The sequence below is a fragment of the Camelus ferus genome, chromosome 30, assembly GCF_009834535.1.
Source record: "Camelus ferus isolate YT-003-E chromosome 30, BCGSAC_Cfer_1.0, whole genome shotgun sequence".
NCBI lineage: Eukaryota > Metazoa > Chordata > Mammalia > Artiodactyla > Camelidae > Camelus > Camelus ferus.
The window spans coordinates 24,008,321-24,024,935 of record NC_045725.1 but is presented as its reverse complement, the minus strand read 5'-3'; the positions used below and the strand labels follow the sequence as shown (position 1 = coordinate 24,024,935).

Below are 16,615 nucleotides of genomic sequence, written 5' to 3'. Positions count from 1 at the left end.
GGCCTCAACCAAGCCAGACCAGAGTGGATCCCCAACTTACCTGGAGACAGGTAACTTGCAGACAGGTAATGAGTGAACACAGCTGAGATTCAGCTGAGTGCAGCCTAAAGCAGCTAACCCTCATTAACCATCAGCACTGTAATAAATAACTATGGCTTTAAGCTATTGAGGTTTTAATGTTTTTAAATTAGTTTTAGATTTAATTTGTGCAGTATAAATTGCATATATTTAAAGGGTATAATTCATTGCATTTTGACTGTATATACACTGCTGATCGAAAACGTGCATTTCATAAAGGCAAGGATGTTATTTTGTTACTGTTGGAACTTAGGGGCTTGAAAATGAGCGATCCAAGATAGAATATTAACCAGTATACAGCAAACTGCTGAATTTTAGAATTTTAAAATCAATATTATAATTTTTGATAAACAGAAAAATTCTGAATGTGCTCCATTTGGAGAGTAATATGTTTAAAATATTAATTTTCTGGAACAGCCTAAATGTTCAGCAATAGAAGAGAACATCCAAATGTTGGGTGAGAAAGTAGCCATTACATAACTGCTTTTGGGGATGATATGATATAATAGGTAAAAATGTTCTGGAATAAGTTTTTTTTTTTAAGTAGAATAAACAGTGGTGTATGTGATATTTGTAATGGAAAAAATAAAGGCAAGAGAAAAAAAGGAGGCCAAAAAAACACAGCACAATTTTAGAAAGCTTGTTTCTTAGTAGTGGAATAATCAATTATTTATCTTTTCCTCATGCTCTTTGGAATTTTTCACATTTTCTATAAGTTTATTTTAAAATAAGCTAGTATATTTTCTAGTTCTAGTGGCAACTACATCTTTGCTCTTCCATTTATTTAAGAAAGAATAATACGTTTTTTCCAGGCCACGTAAGGCCCCTGATACCTAGATTGGCATGCTCTCCTCTGTTGAGAATGACTGTAACTAGTTCACTTGCTATTTCCTACCACCCAAGGAGAGATGGTCAAGAGAGGTTAGCAGCACCACTTATGGATACTGAAGTGTGGGCTCAGAGGAAGGGGCTTAATTCCCCTCGGTTGGGCAGCAGTAACTGAAACACGGACCAGAGCAGAAATAAGCGGAGACTGTTTCTCCATCGTAAATCCATACCCCTCCTGAGCGGCGTGGGAGGAGAGAGGTGCTAGGGGCGAACCTGCGTTTGGAGTGATCTTTATTCCGTGGAGAGTGTGAGCCCTGCAATTGTTGCCTTGTAGACGTGATACGAGACGATGATGGGTCTCTTCCATCTTCTGAGTCTGTACGTTGGCCACGATGGACTTAATGAAACATCCCCTTCCTGGCTCCCTCTACTGCCCCCTGGGATGGCAGCCCTATGGGGTAAGTACACTGAAGAACATCAGTGTAAAAATACCAGTGAAATCTTAAATCAGGTACAAAGATAAAAATATATCAATCATGCCAAATTGAAAAAGAAATTGTCAAGAATCATGTAACTTAAAAGCTGATGAGCAGGAGGAATATTGTAAACTTGTTTACATTTTTACAACATGGCTTGCCACTTTAGCTGGTAAACAGAAATACCAACCTGGCTTTGCAGGAGCCTCTAAACCATGCTGTTGTTTACATGCAATGGAACTCTTGCAAGTGATTTTTTTTTTTTTAACCCTAATGCTATTATTTTAGCATTCACTGTTACTATCATGTAAACTATTTTTACGACCCATAACAATGTCATTCAAGTAGTCATAAAGTAACGATGTAAGTGCTCATGCTGAAAAATGCGCCCCCAAATCAATAGCTTTTGGAGGGATGTTATATATGATAAGATGCCAAGCAGAGTAAACAACCACGATGAAACATGGTGCGGTTAATATGGGAGACAGCATTCTGTGAAATATTAGATATAACGCCGGGAACAGGAAAAGCGGCTTTAAAGCAAAAATATGTTACAACTTGTAAATGTGCTCTGAGAATACATCTGTCTTATTTTATGTTTATTCCCTTGAGAAAATCATTCTTGAATTATGCAAGTTCGAATTATACAAGTTCTTGTGAGATGCATCTTTTGTATGAAATAAGACCTCCCCACATTTTTATGACCAGAAATCATCCAACTTAAAAAAAAAAGTCAGTGTTGCTGGCACTTAAATAAACAAGTTCCAGGTTATCTTTTTAATAGGAAAACTGCAGTTTTAGATTATATAATCCATCAGTTTGAATTGCTTAGAAAGTGCTTAGCTAAGTCCCTTGTGCAAATAGGTGTAAAGGAAATGTTTTTTGGTGATAAGAATCGGGTAGTTAATATTTCCAAAGCATTTTGCTCAGACATGTGAAGAGCTAAGTTAATTTCTTTGAAATGTTTAGGAAAATGCACCGTTATTAATCTAATTCAGCTTCCTATTAATACAAAACTCACTGGGATGTTACAGTGTAATGGTCAGCTGTCGAGATGATTTATGCCATTTATTATTTTTAAAAGGAGGGATGTTTTGCATTTTTTTTTATTTCCATGTGATAACCTCAGCAGAATGAAATCCCATTTCTAGTTTCCACAGTGCAATAAAAACAGGTTTGGCTTTTCAAGTTCAGCCGTGTGATTTGTGTGTATAGTTTCAATTTGTGATGTGTCAGCCAATGAACAGCTGATTTAATGACAGTTAAGAACCTCTACTCCACAGGAATGACTGAAGAGATGTTCTCTAGATCAATAGTATTGCCTGGTTTTACCAAGGAAATAAATCATTTTGCCACAAGGTTGCCAAAAGATGAGGGTTTTTTTTTTTTTTTTTTGATCAGTGACACAAAACTATGCTGCCTTGGGAGAGACCATGAGATCTTAGACTATCCATCAATTCAACTTTAATTAAATCTCATTTAATGGACTACTGCCTAGTAAAAAGAACATGGAAAAGAAAGTCGTAGTTGAAGCACATGGAGATTTTCTTTTACTACAAATGGCTAGTTCACTAGGGCGGACGGTGATGGGATATCTTGCTGTAGCTGTCTGAAGGAGAATTTGGACTCATAAAGGGAAGTCATAGAGACACACCCTGGACGGTTGGGAAGAAAACAAGTATCCACATTGTGAACTGTATGTGGGGGCCACGTGGCAAGGAACTGAGGGTGGCCTCCAGGAGCTGACAGCAGTCCTCGGCAAGTAAGTAGCGGTCTCAATCATATAGCCACAAGGAAACCAACCCTGCCATCAACTTGATCGAGCACCCCAAGCCTGGGATGAGAACTGCAGCCCTGCCTAACACTCTGACTTCAGCCTGCTGAGACCCGAAGCAGAGGGTTCAGTCAGGCTGTTCCTGGACTCCTGACCTGTGACAATGATGAGGTGATAAATTTGTGGTGTTTTAGGCTGACAACTTTCTGGTAATTTGTTACACACCCAAGAAAACCCAAGATGATACCTTTTCTCTGGGTGGCTAACGGCCAATGAATGATCTGATCTGATCTATGTGCGAATATACGACCTGGTTATCTTGGCCCTGGTTAGAATAACTCTAACAAAATTAGTTCCAGAGCTCCCCATAGGATTGACTGGGGTTCTGATACAGCTGGTGAAGAGGTTCTGACACCCAATTCCAATGTATGTATGGGGGTTCCCCCATACCATCAAGCAGTGCTCCATCACCAGTTGAGTGTCCTACAACTGAACTCACTTCTGACGCTGTGTACTTGGAGATCACATCAGATTCCATGGATTAAGGGTTCAGTCCTACTTTAAAGATTTAAACGCTCTGCCCAGGAATCCCGCTCCTGGGCATATATCCAGAAGAAACCCTACATCAAAATGCACCTGCACCCCAATGTTCATAGCAGCACTATTTACAATAGCCAAGACATGGAAACAGCCTAAATGTCCATCAACAGATGACTGGATAAAGAAGATGTGGTGTATTTATACAATGGAATACTACTCAACCATAAAAACCGACAACATAACGCCATTTGCAGCAACATGGATGCTCCTAGAGAATGTCATTCTAAGTGAAGTAAGCCAGAAAGAGAAAGAAAAATATCATATGAGATCACTCATATGTGGAATCTAAAAAAAAAAAAAAAAAACCCAACACAAACAAAGCATAAATACAAAACAGAAATGGACTCATAGACATAGAATACGAACTTGTGGTTGCCAAGGGGGTGGAGAGTGGGAAGGGATAGATGGGATTTCAAAATTGTAGAATAGATAAACAAGATTATACTGTATAGCACAGGGAAATATATACAAGATCTTACAGTAGCTCACAGAGGAAAAAATGTGACAATGAGTATATATATGTTCACATATAACTGAAAAATTGTGCTCTACACTGGAATTTGACACAACATTGTAAAATGATTATAAATCAATAAACAATGTTAAAAAAAAAAAAGATTTAAACACTCTGTCTCCAAACACAATCACCTTCTGAGGTGGTTAGGACTTCAACATAGGAATTTGAGGGAACAGAATTCAGCCTATAACACCAGGATGTAGACTTTTAGACTGTTGCAATCATGCAAATGCAAATCAATGAATTTGATATATATTTCAAAATAATTTCTGTTCTCAGGTCACATACATCATCAACTCACGCCAAAGGCATAGCATGGGTTGAAGAGAGCATCAGGCTTGTAGAGACGAGGCAAGCATTAGGGGCAGCACAATGAGTGAGCAATGCTGGGAAACGACCAGCTGCAAAATCCTCCATCAGCTTTGGTGTAAGCTAATGACCCAGGTGAGGAGTGGAGCATCAGGTATGTCCTCCACGTGCCTTTTCCTCCTGCACACCTTCATTACAACTTCTTCCCATACTGGCCAGTAGAAGTGGCCATCATAACCCCAAAACACTGCTAGAACATGTCATTTTGGAAAATATTCATAGATGTGTGTGATTTTGTAAAGTGGAAAGGGCAAGGAAAACCCAGCCAAAGAGTGTAACCATTTTATTATAATAATAAATCAAATTTTATACAAAAGTACAGCAGATGGCCAGGGCTCAGTTTTTGCTGTGTCCCGGGGAACTATGCTATAAAGCAGGTTACTGTGGAAGGCAGGGTCAAGCTTAAATGATCTGGAGGTTATAGTCTTGTTTCAAAGAAATTATGGACCAGACTAAGAATATATAATACATGAAAAACCACAACATCTATAAACCTTTATAATCATATAAATAGTAAAATTATGTCCAAGGTCATAAAATAGACATAAATGTACCTGCGATAAAAGGGACACTAATATATTAGAGAATATACCTATGTTATATTAAAAATACTTTACTATACTGTAAATTTGACTCATTTTGGTGTTCTAGCTGTACTAAGCATATAATTAACATTAAATTTGTTTGACTTATAATTTTGAGGTGATTTTGAGATGTGCTTTGGGTAGCTTATTTCTCAAAATCTCTCAGTAATACTGTTCATGACAAAAATGGCAAGTGGAACCGTAATTTTTTTGTTTTTTCTGAAGAGGTATCTCCTTGTAGTTAACCAAGGAGGTAATATTCTCGGGGTTACTCTCAAAGTCGGAATGGTTCTTTTCTCTGCAGCATCTTTATATTTAAAGACAGACTTCTGAATTGTGTAGATTTTGAGATGAGCTGTCTGTTGAGTCTTTTCTTCTTGTTCCTCTTGGTTTCGTCTCTGTCTGACTTCCAACATCAGCTGTCATCCAAGTGCCATATTTTGACTGCTCCAAACCTTACCCACTTCCTGTTTCTGGAACCTCCTCCCAGGCTGTGTGTTATGAGGTGGGAGATGGGGGCATGAGGGAAGAGAAGCAGGGTCCTTCTTCTTCCACAGATCCTGAGTTTGGGAGAGCCCCCCTCCCTGCCCCTTGACAGCTTGAGGGAGAAGACTCGGGCTCTGCCAGGCTGACCCTCCAAATCTGGGACTGAATCTCCAGGGAGTGATGCAAAGATGCAGGGCAGTTGAGAAACAATATCCCCTGGTGTTCAGAGCCCACAGCACCTTGGTCTTGAGTGTCCTTGGAGGCAGTGCCAGCAGCTCCGTCCTAGAGCCATTCCTCCCACTGCCCAGCCTTGCTGGGTTCCTGACCATTGTCCAAGCCCAGTTCTTCAGTCATCCTCTGGAGTCTGTATGCTACCCGGCATCCTTCCAGCAACCCTCAGGTTAGCTGGAGCTGGTTTCTGTGGCTTGCAGCTATCTTTGTGCAAGGAGTTTCAGCAGGTGAAGCTAGGTACAGGTAGGGGCAAATGTCTGTGTGAGGAATGCAGGGGGAGAAAGATGCTGAGAGGCTGACATGATTCTCAGGTGTTTTCTTTCACTCCTGGCTGCTGGTCCTGCAGTGGTAACGCTGGACGTTTTTTGTGGGGGCATCTTCATGTTCTGCTTTGCCAGGGGACCCGAGGTCCCATGGTTCTTACTGACGAGCTATTTCAGGATTCTCTCCCCCCCCCTCTCTCTCTTTCTGTGTCCTGCTCACTCAGTGGGCACTAAGTCATGACCCAGCTACAGATCAGCGTGGCTGTCCCTGTCAACCAGACACATTTAGATCCTGCCTTCTGTTATGAACATCTCGGTCTGGGTATTTGGATCCAGTTCTCATATCCATAACTCTCTTCTTCCCATCTTTTGCGGAACTTCTCTTACTGAACCCTTTTCCTCCCTTCTGGTATCTGGCCTCGGCTGGGGAACCCTGAGTGCAAAACAGCAGTTCAAATCTTAATAAGAAGGAGGAGAGGTCTCAGTGTCTTTCCTCCCTGTGTTCCTCATGCGAAGCCCCCACCCTCACCTGAGCAGAAGAGGCAGTGCCAGCTTAACACTGAAGTCATTAAAGGGCCACTCTAGAGATTTATTCAGAACATAGAGGTTGGCTCCAAAGGTCCACAACCCAAAATTTACCAGCAACCCCTAAATGGCAGTTTTCTTGTGAAGATAAAGCAAAGATAGTAGAGGATCTTGAATGTGAGCATTAAATCAGCCTCGGGGCCTTGGTCCCACTCTGCTTAATGGCTAGACATGGGTGGCCTCACCTGGAAAGAGGCAGGTCCTAGTTTTCCTTAGAAGTTTTGCACCCAGCCCAAAGTATCTGCTTACCCGCATCTTTTGTGGAATAAATGGACTCTTCCTCCCACGGTCTACAACCAGGAAATGAATTCCCTTAGTTATCTACTCTGGGAAGGTTTTAGCACCAGTGCAATCTAACCAAGGGGTTCCCAGCGATGCTTTGAATTCCAGTGACGCGTCTATCTATTCATTAAATTGTTTCAGAACTGGGGCTTTGGCTGTATCATACTTGCAAAATTCATCAGAGTTGGAATGATATAAAACAGAATGCATTTATTAATTTACAATGTGTCATTACCTAGTGCAGCTATCTGCAAATGGCATTCTTTTCCTGGGTATTTCCCAGGTAGCTAAATTCAGATCGGAAGGCCACTGGGTGAACATGTAATTAGACTCCAAAGGGAGCTATATGTCCCGAAGGGATATTTCTAACAAGCTATGAAAGCTTAACAGAAATACCTTTTGTCTCTCTAGGGAGAAAGAATATTTCTGTTTGGTGATTGAGAGAAAACGGCACAGCAGCTGAAGCTTGATTTGAGGGCTTCCAGCTTTCATGTTGTATGTGTTTAATTTTTTCAATGCCCTGTCCTCCCCCGAATTCAGAAAGCCTCTGCTGCTCACAGCAGTATTGGATAATGTATTTCTACTTGGGTATGAATTCAAATCTGCCCATTATCTTTCCAAAACATTTTACATTTTGAAGTTCACCTCAAAATACAGATCCTAGTGTGCTGCACCTTAGACAAGGACACCCAAGGATCCGTGAGTGGGGGGAGTGGGGAGCAGTTCTCCATCAGACCGTCCCATGTGATCAGATTCCTACCCTGTCTCTAAATAAGAGTCTGTTTCTGCTTTAAAATCCAGGACTGTCTGTGCGGAGTTACATAACTGTTGGGTGTGTTTTCTGGAAGAAACACTGACACTGTTCCTCAGCTATGTTTTTCTAAACTCCATGAGGACATTCACTCATCTTGCCTCTTGATTCTTCAACTTCCTAAGTACATTTCCATGCCAGGGCTCCTTCCTCTGCATAGAAAACCCTCCCTGTAGGGCCCCCACAGGGCCCCTCACTTCCTTCAATTCTCTGCTCAAATAGCGTCTCCTCTGGAGACCTCCCCGACCACCCATCCAGAATGCCGGCTCCTCACTCTAGCTCTGGACCCTCCTTTACTTTATTCATGGCATTTGTCACCAACTGCCAGTGCACTGAACATTTAGTGATTTACCATCTCCGTCTCTTGCATGTTAGCTTCTCAAAGTCCGGAGTGCTTGTGTTCATCACTGACTCTTGGATCACTGCCAGGCACACGGTAGGCTCTCAGTAAACATTTGGTAAACAAGTGGATGAATTAATGAATGGATGAATCCCAGGTTCACAGGTCATTTCTCCTGGATTTGTCAACTGGGCCCATTCTTTTCTTTGTCATTCCCTTCCTCCCATCTTTATTCTTCCAAAATAAGCATTTATTGGGGCCTTGAAACCCTGGAGTAGAAAAAGTTCATTCTGGAATGGTTTTCTATGGACTGACAGTGGTATCCATAAATTCTCACCTTCCTCCTTCCCGTCTGGTGGTTTTTTCTGTTTCTAGGTTCTCCACATTTTAGGACCTGCAGCTCTCAGTTTATTGATTATACCATCGTCTTTTCCATCTGTCTGGAACGATGACAATAGTGAAAAGACTGAACTCCTAAAGACAGCAGTTGTCTGGGTCTTATTCTCATTTGAGGCCCCAGTGACTGGCACACCAAAGATATTTAGTAAATATTCATCAAATGAGTGGATATGAATGAACAGTAGGACACTGGATAAGAAGAAATCTAGGCAAGGCGCTTTAGGGGCAGAATGTGTGGAAAAGCAAATGCCTAGCAAACCAGTTTTTAAAACATTATGGACAAGATTAATTTCCTCTACTTAATTCAAGATCCTTTTCTACTGCCCTTATTTAGACAGAAAGGGAAATGAGAACAAATGTACCGAATCATTGTTTCATATCTGATCATTAGTTATAATTTATCCAAAACACAAGTGCTGTAATTTAGCTTCACAATTACTGTCATAATAGTAAATCAGGAAATGTATAACAATAACTTTACTTTCCCCCCAAGTTCATTAATTTTAAAATAGCTGATATACATTCATATGTTTAAAAACTTTAAAAATAATATCCAGTTAAAAGTTAGCATCTCTTTCGCCCCTGTGTTCTAGTTCCCGTGTTGCAATCCTTGGTATAGCCACAGTTCCCAGGTTCTTATGCTGTCTCCTAGCTTATCCCTACACAAAAGTATATTTAGCTATTTAAAAAATGGTAGTATATGACACTCATTGTTTTTCATCTTGCTCTTTTTGTTTAAAATACAATTTAGAGATTATTCCATTTTATTGCATACAGAGCTGCCTCATTTCTTTAACAGCTGGGAGTTATTCTACTGCACACATCTAGGATACTTTAATCTTTTCTCTACTGATACATATTTAAGTTGTTTCCAATTATTGCAATTACAAGTAACATCGCTTTATACATGGGCAAGTGTAACTGTAGGATAAAGTTCTAGAAGGGGAATGGTTATGTCAAAGAGCATACGGATTTGTAATTTTGACAGGTAATTCCAAATTGCCTTCCTTGAAAGTTGTACCATTTACACCCATACCTGTAATTGCTGGTCTTTGGTGATAATTCTCATTATTCATAGAAATGTTACTATTTTCTTATATCTTCTCCAATAGTGTGTTATTAAGGGTTTTATAACTTGCCAATCTTTCAGGTTAAAAAAAAAAAAAACCCAATCTCACTGTCATTTTAATTTGCATTTTTCTCTTTAGGAAGGAGGTTGAACATCTCTTCATAGGTTTAAAATTCTTTTCTGTTTCTCTTGCCGGGAAAAGTTTGCACTTATCTTTTCCCCATTTTCCTACTTGGCTCTTTTCCTAGTTATTGTTCACTTGTTAGAGTTTTTATATATTAAAAAAATAGTGAAAGTTATTATTGCTGACAGTGGTTGACTAGGGTTAAGGCTGCTGGAAAAAAATCATCAAACTATACATTAAGAACTTAAAATTTATGTCACTTTGCAGCTTCTAAAATGAATATGTATTTAGAAACCTAGAATAATATTCAGATTCTCTAAATAGTAATTGAGAAAGTTAGTGCTGGTGCCTCATTGTGTAATTCATATATATTGAGAGTTGAAGGAGATCTCAGGTTATCTGGTCCTACTCTCCCAGTTTATAGGTAAAAGGGCAAGAAAAAGTGGTCCTTCGGCTGCAACTAACAAGAAGCCTCAAGAAGGGCTCAGACTGGCTTGCACCGTAGAAAGTATATTGGCTCACTTAAAAGGAAGACCAGAGGCAGTGCAGGCATTAGGGCTGATCCAACCAGCTCAACAGCATCATCAGTGACCCAGGTTACGTCCCACCAAATGGCCATTGCCGGTACCAGTCCAGGGCTGCTGCTTCCTGCTCCTCCAACAGCAGAGAAAACGCTGCTTCTGTAAAGCTTCTCACAAGAATGAGAACAAACCTCACTGGAAGTCTACAGCAAACCTCTTCTCATATCTCATTGGCCCTTACAATGAGGTCACATGACCCTCACTGAGCCAATCATTGGCAAGGGGACCTCTCACCCTCAGAACAATCAGGACCACCCCTGAAGCTGGCCAGCTTCCAGTGAGGTGGGTGGGCTCTTAGGTTGGGGCTAGGTGGCCCCCAAATGAGGAGTCCATGCTATGTGTAATGTCATGTAGAATGGCATTACTGAATATCTCTTCATTGTTTTAACTTGATGGCACAAAGAAATAAAAGATTCACTTGAAATCTGTATGAATCAATGTTCTTCAGAGAAACAGAATCAAAACTATATACAAGGGGGAGGGTATATAAGCTCAGTGGTAGAGTGCATGCCTAGCATGCATGAGGTCCTGGGTTCAATCCCCAGTACCTCCATTAAAAAAAAATAAAGAAATGAACCTAATTACTGCCCCCCACCCCACAATTTTTTTTAAAGTATATACAAACACAGCATAGTCACACACACAAATACACACATGAAAAAAGGGAATTATATTAAAAAATTGGCTCCACAGTGAGGCCGGGCAAGATTGAAATCTGTAGGGCAGACCGGCATGCTGGAAACACAGGTAGGAGTATGTCTGTCTTGAGACAGAATTCCTTCACCAATAAATCTCAGTGTTTGTTAAGACCTTCAACTGATTAGATGAGGCCCACCCACCTTATTGAGGGTAATCCCCTTTACTCAAAGTCAACTGATTATAATCCTTAATTACATCTACAAAATACCTTCACAGAAGCAACTCAGCTACTGTTTGACCAAACTCCTAGGCATTGAGCTTGGTAAATTTGACACATAAAATTAACTATCACATAATTGTCATTCTCTAATCCTGTATTTCCTCAACGTTTCTAGCTTCAGATCTCCTTGGGGTGAGTGATGTATGTATGACTTCAGAAACATCAACCTTACAGCAAGGATGTGGCCACTCTAGAACTCCATGAAGTATTGTTTCTCATACTAGCCCCCAGCATCAACAGAGATGTCCCCGAACACAGATGGACTCAGCCCAGTTTTACAGAGGAGACTACTCTTCCACTTAGACTCTGATTCAGATTTATCCTATAGTGTTCTGCTGTGGGGCGGGGACTGGAGAGAGGTTTTCTTTAGTGTCTGCAGTAATACTAATGAAATCCACGACCCAGGAAGTGCACCAAACATCAGGACCCAGGCTCAGCAAAATAAGGGGAAAAAAATTAGGATTAGAAACCTTTAATCAGGTGTTCTGTCCGAGCCAGCCTCTGGCTGATAAACCACTCATCCGATGATGAAGATGGTGTTGGCGGGTCACTCCTTTGACAGCACCTGTGAAAATACACAGTACATTGTGGGTGTGTGGCTGGACAAATATTCTAGAGCAAGTAAGGGGATTTTAGTCCAAACACCTCTCAGATTATTCAAGATCTATTATGGGTGTTACTGGGTTGTTACTAGATAGTTTACAAAATCTTTTTCCTAATCAGAGATTTCTCTTCCTTTTTGAGAAGGGGATAATTTTAGCATGCTGATAATTTTTATTTTTTTCCATGCTGTGATAGTTCTTATTCATCTCAAAGTTTAGGAGTGTTTAGTTTAGGTTGTTCCTACCCCTAAAGCCATTCCAATCCAGTGGGCAGAAATCATGGAATTAGTTAGTTCTCTTTGGAGGCAAAAACAAACCAACCAACCAATCCTCCATTAATTCTGAGTGGGAGTTTTGAGTGAAAGGCTTCTGATTGGCTGTCATTGTTTCATCCTGCCTTATCTTAGAACTTTCTTTCTAATTCACTGGAGACAAATAATACAGGGTATTGGTGGGTGGGTATGTTTACACGAGGGTGTGGAGGGAACAAAGGGACTTTGGGGAGCAGCCAAGCTAGTGCAATTTAGGAATTCTTGCCTGGTGCAGAGCCAGCCCGAATAGTTTCCTTAGTTCAGGTATTTTAACAATTAACTATCAAAACAAAAATAAATGCAAGGTAACTGTTTTCCCTCCCTGATCATGTCTCAGATCTGGAAGCCCCTTCCTTCTTTTATTGGGTCCCCTTAGCACCACACTGGATGTCCCTCTGGGAAGGGACAAGTGTCCTGCTATGTCATATTGGTTCCCACCCTGTTTTAAGCCTGGGATGGGGGAGACATCGGTGTCAGGGCCAGAGACACTATTTCCACCTCCTGATGAATCTGAGCTTCTTTCTCTCTGATAGACAATCTTCCAAAAATACTCCTTGAGAATTTTCTAGGGATTACTGTCCTCGTAGAATGCACTGTAGATGGGAGACTAATTGTTTTTGAACATCTATCCTGGCTCTTGTTAAAGACATGAAACGTTGGAAGCTGGGCGTGTTGTGACCCGGTCTTCCAGGCCCCCCAGCTGTTGCTGCAGTGCTTCTAGGCTGCAGGTGTCGAGGCACAGCCCGGCTCAGCTGGATGGAGCTGGGAGGCTGGGCGGCGCTGGCCGCAGAGACCAGCGGAGGAGGAGACGCGCCCTCCTGTGGCAGAAAGTAAGACTGCCCGCAGAGACAGGCGCGCCCTGGGCGCACAGAGGAAATGTTTTCTCTGCAAGTATCCTTTCCTGCAGATGTAAACAAAGCAAACCCAAACTTCAACCTCTGCTGCTCTACCACCTTGACTTACTCTTTCTCAGAGGGGAGAATGATGGACACCAGGGAAGGAAAAGAAAAGCTAAGGATTTTCCAGCTTTTGTCCACTGCCCCCTCTCGCCACTTACTTCCTCCCAGCTCACTGGCTGACCCAAACCTCTGAATACCACCTGTCCCGTTTAGCCTTCTTGTCTCTTGTCTTAGTGCTTCATTTGTCTGCCTTCTCCGCCCGACTGTATTTCCTAGAGGACACGGGTCACATCCTAGTTATAACCGCATCCGGCGCTGCATGTTCCTTACAGCCTTTGCTGAAAATAGGCTCACAGCATATCCAATAGCAGAGAGGAATTTCTTGGTCATCTGAAAAGAGTCCCGTATAATTGTCTGATTGCAAGTTAGGATGGTCGTGATGAGCCAAGAGCAAGAGGCTGATTTTATTTTATGTTACTTTATTTTTTTTTTAATCAGGCTGATTTTATTTTGTTTATTTTAATGAATTAATCTATTTATTTTTTAGCAGCCTGATTTTAAATGTTGGTTCTACCAACTGCCTCAATGGACTTAGATTTTACACAATGTCCTAGTTCAAGTGGTTTCATTTGAAACATTCCTTTTGTCTTTGAAACAACTGAGTGAATTAGACAGGGTAGATGTTACTATTCTTATATTTAAGGAAGAGAAATATTCAGAAAGTGCAAATGACTTGCTCAAGGTTGCTGGCCAGTGAATCATAGCTCACACTTGTTCCTCTTGCCTCTTTGCCCATAGCTCTGACGTTCTTCCTTCAGGCCATGTTTCAGGACTCACACTATCTGGGTAAGTAAATGACCGCCATGTTCCTGCTCAGGGTCCTCAGGGGGAGTTGGGGGTAGCTCTCTTCCCCCATCAATTTTGGTCCCTTCCCCAGCTGGTGACTCGGGCATATGACATATGAGTATATGACATCGGGCAGGTCATTGACCTGTACCTACATCTTGGTCCCCTCATCCTGAAAATAAAGATGACAGTAGATGCCAGCTGCCTCGAATGGTCTTGTGAAGATTAATGAGACGATACAGGGATGTGCCCTGAGCTCCTGGGATGAAAGGCTTAGCAGAAGCACAAAGTCTAATTATAATTTCTTAACAGTTTCAAAGGAGCCTCTGGGAAGGCTAGTTCTTGCTTCTAAATTTGGAGAGGATGCCTGTGTGGGGTGGATGCTTTTCTCTCTCGGGGTCATCCCAGCAGTCTCCTGCTTCTGCTGGTTTTCAGGGCTCTGCTGTGATCCAGCAGCTCTTGACTCTCATCAGCAGTAGGCGTTAGAGCCCTCCAAAGACACTGCCCCCATCGTCCATGCTCATGGAACAGAGCAGGGAAACCTATTTAGGACACGCATCAAGTGGGCTTCTGTTAATTTTAGGGAACTTGGGTGCAGTCCCTAGTCTGAGGGTAGGTGTGTGCTATAGAGCAACAAGAATATAAGAAGTCTGCTGGGACCTTCCGGGAAAGGTTCTTCCTCCCTGGTAAGATGAAGGTCCGGAAGAGAACGTGTCCTAGCCCTGTCCTCTGCATCCTGCCCTGAACGAGTGTAAGATCTGATCCTTGGGGCAATTGTTGCCATCTTGCAAGCTGAGAATTGTAGCAACACTGGCCTGCCACCACTGAGCCACTGAGGCAGTGTGGGAGTTCTTTTTCATGAGAAAAAGAAATCTTTGCCTAGGTCACCATCGGTCCACCTTTCTGTAACTTAAGGACAGAGATTCCTAGCTGCCATATGGCCATGTCCACCGTGATGTAGGCCAGGTCCAGGGGGTAGCTGTGGTTTTCTGACCTGAAATGTTACTGTAGTGGTTTCAGAGCACTGGATTTTACACGGAAAATCTTTGGCTTTGCTCACTTTCTACCCTGCTTTGACTTCCTTCTGGCCATTCTCTCCCCCAGCTTCTCATCAAATGATCCATCCTGAATGCGGGAATAAAACCACCTCAAACGAGTAAGGAGACAAGCTTTGTCTCTGCTCTTTCCCAGCCAGATTTCCGGAGCCCCAAGTCGCCCCAGCTCTCTACCCTGTTCTCACCCCTGTCGGTGATTCCTGAGCCAGGCATCCCCTCCCTCATGCCAGCCTCCCTCTTTCATGTCCTCATTCTTCAGAGCCATAATTGAGGGTGGCTTAAAGTGTTACCTTCACAGGTGGCACTGACATTTTCACGTAGTGGAGACCATTCTGGGCACAGATGTGAAGGAGCCAGGTAGGTTATCACTGCCCTCCAGTGCCCTCTTCTCTTCTGTCCTCTACTCATAAAACTTTTCAAGTATCTAGTGCTTTCTTGCTGTTCAATCAGTAGGGTACCATTCTCCATTCCAAGGGACTCATCTTATTTCTGAAATGGGAATAACAGTGTTGTGCTGATCAGAGATCGAGGATTCTGTCTCTACTCCCTTTGGCATCTATTCTGTGTCTGCTTGGGCACCGTCAGAGCTCTTTTCTTCCTGGCTTTACAAAAGTTTCCATCATTTCTGTGCCCTGATCAATGCTGCAGTGGAAAAAAATGTCTTGATAAAGAGTTTCTCTCCCTCGAGGTATTTACATTTTCAGAAAGGACCTGTAAGGGAAATGCTGAGAAGGTAGAGACCTTGCTGGAACCTGGTGTGGACAGTGAACTCCACTACCTTTGTGACAGTCCGTTCCTGGTACAGGTAGAGGAATGTCCACCGAATGATTTGGATTCGGTCACCTCAAATTAGCTAAGGCCTTCAACATTTAACCATTAGCAGTGGAGGGGAAATAATATGAAATTCTTGCCTCAGAAAAAGCAAATCTTTGAAAGCAAATACAGATTTCTTAGCCACCTCTGGGGAAGGGGTTATCTTCCTGAGACCAGTAGGAAACGAACAGATATCTTCAGATACTTAAAGGAATGATAACACGGCTGAGCTAATTAAAACATCCCTCAAATAGCAGAAATTGGGACGATTAATAGTGAAAGATTAATTTGTTTGTCTGTCAGGGATATGATTTCAAAGGATGAAGCTGACTGGAGAGCCTCCCAGGCATTAAGTATATTTGGGGAGAAGACCTTAAATCGGCCTTTTCTGTGTGTGAGGCAGAAATCTGTGTTTTGGCTGCATTTTAATATAGTGAAACTTTGTCCTCACGAGATTGAAATGTGCTGGTTCTTAGGTAATTAGGACTCCTTTCCAGCCAAAATGAGAAACCTGGCTTTGTGAAATGCTTGGAAAGAAAGCAGAGTATATATGGAAGCCAGCGGATACCTGACCTGGGAGCCAACTCATTAGGACGAATAACAGATGAGTAAGTAGTTCTGTTGAGGGCCGTGGTGTGTGGACACAGTCATTGGTGACATGACTGCACGCACAAGGAGTCTCACTTTTTCAGGTTAACTTTTACTTTTGCCTCTTATGTCTTAGGTTTGTTGTTTTGCCTTCACTGATCTAAGGATGTTCTGTTGCTTCAAAA

At 42.0% G+C, this 16,615-nt stretch overlaps 1 long non-coding RNA gene across 2 annotated transcripts in view; it reads left to right on the top strand.

The window, feature by feature from the left end:
* LOC106729356 overlaps positions 1-16,615 on the top strand; it is a 173,884-nt gene that overhangs the window by 110,553 nt on the left and 46,716 nt on the right. For both annotated transcript variants that reach the window (XR_004316198.1, XR_004316199.1), the window contains 2 exons: positions 1,241-1,364; positions 13,927-13,974. This is a non-coding gene — a long non-coding RNA (uncharacterized LOC106729356). The remainder of the gene's footprint in view (positions 1-1,240; positions 1,365-13,926; positions 13,975-16,615) is intronic.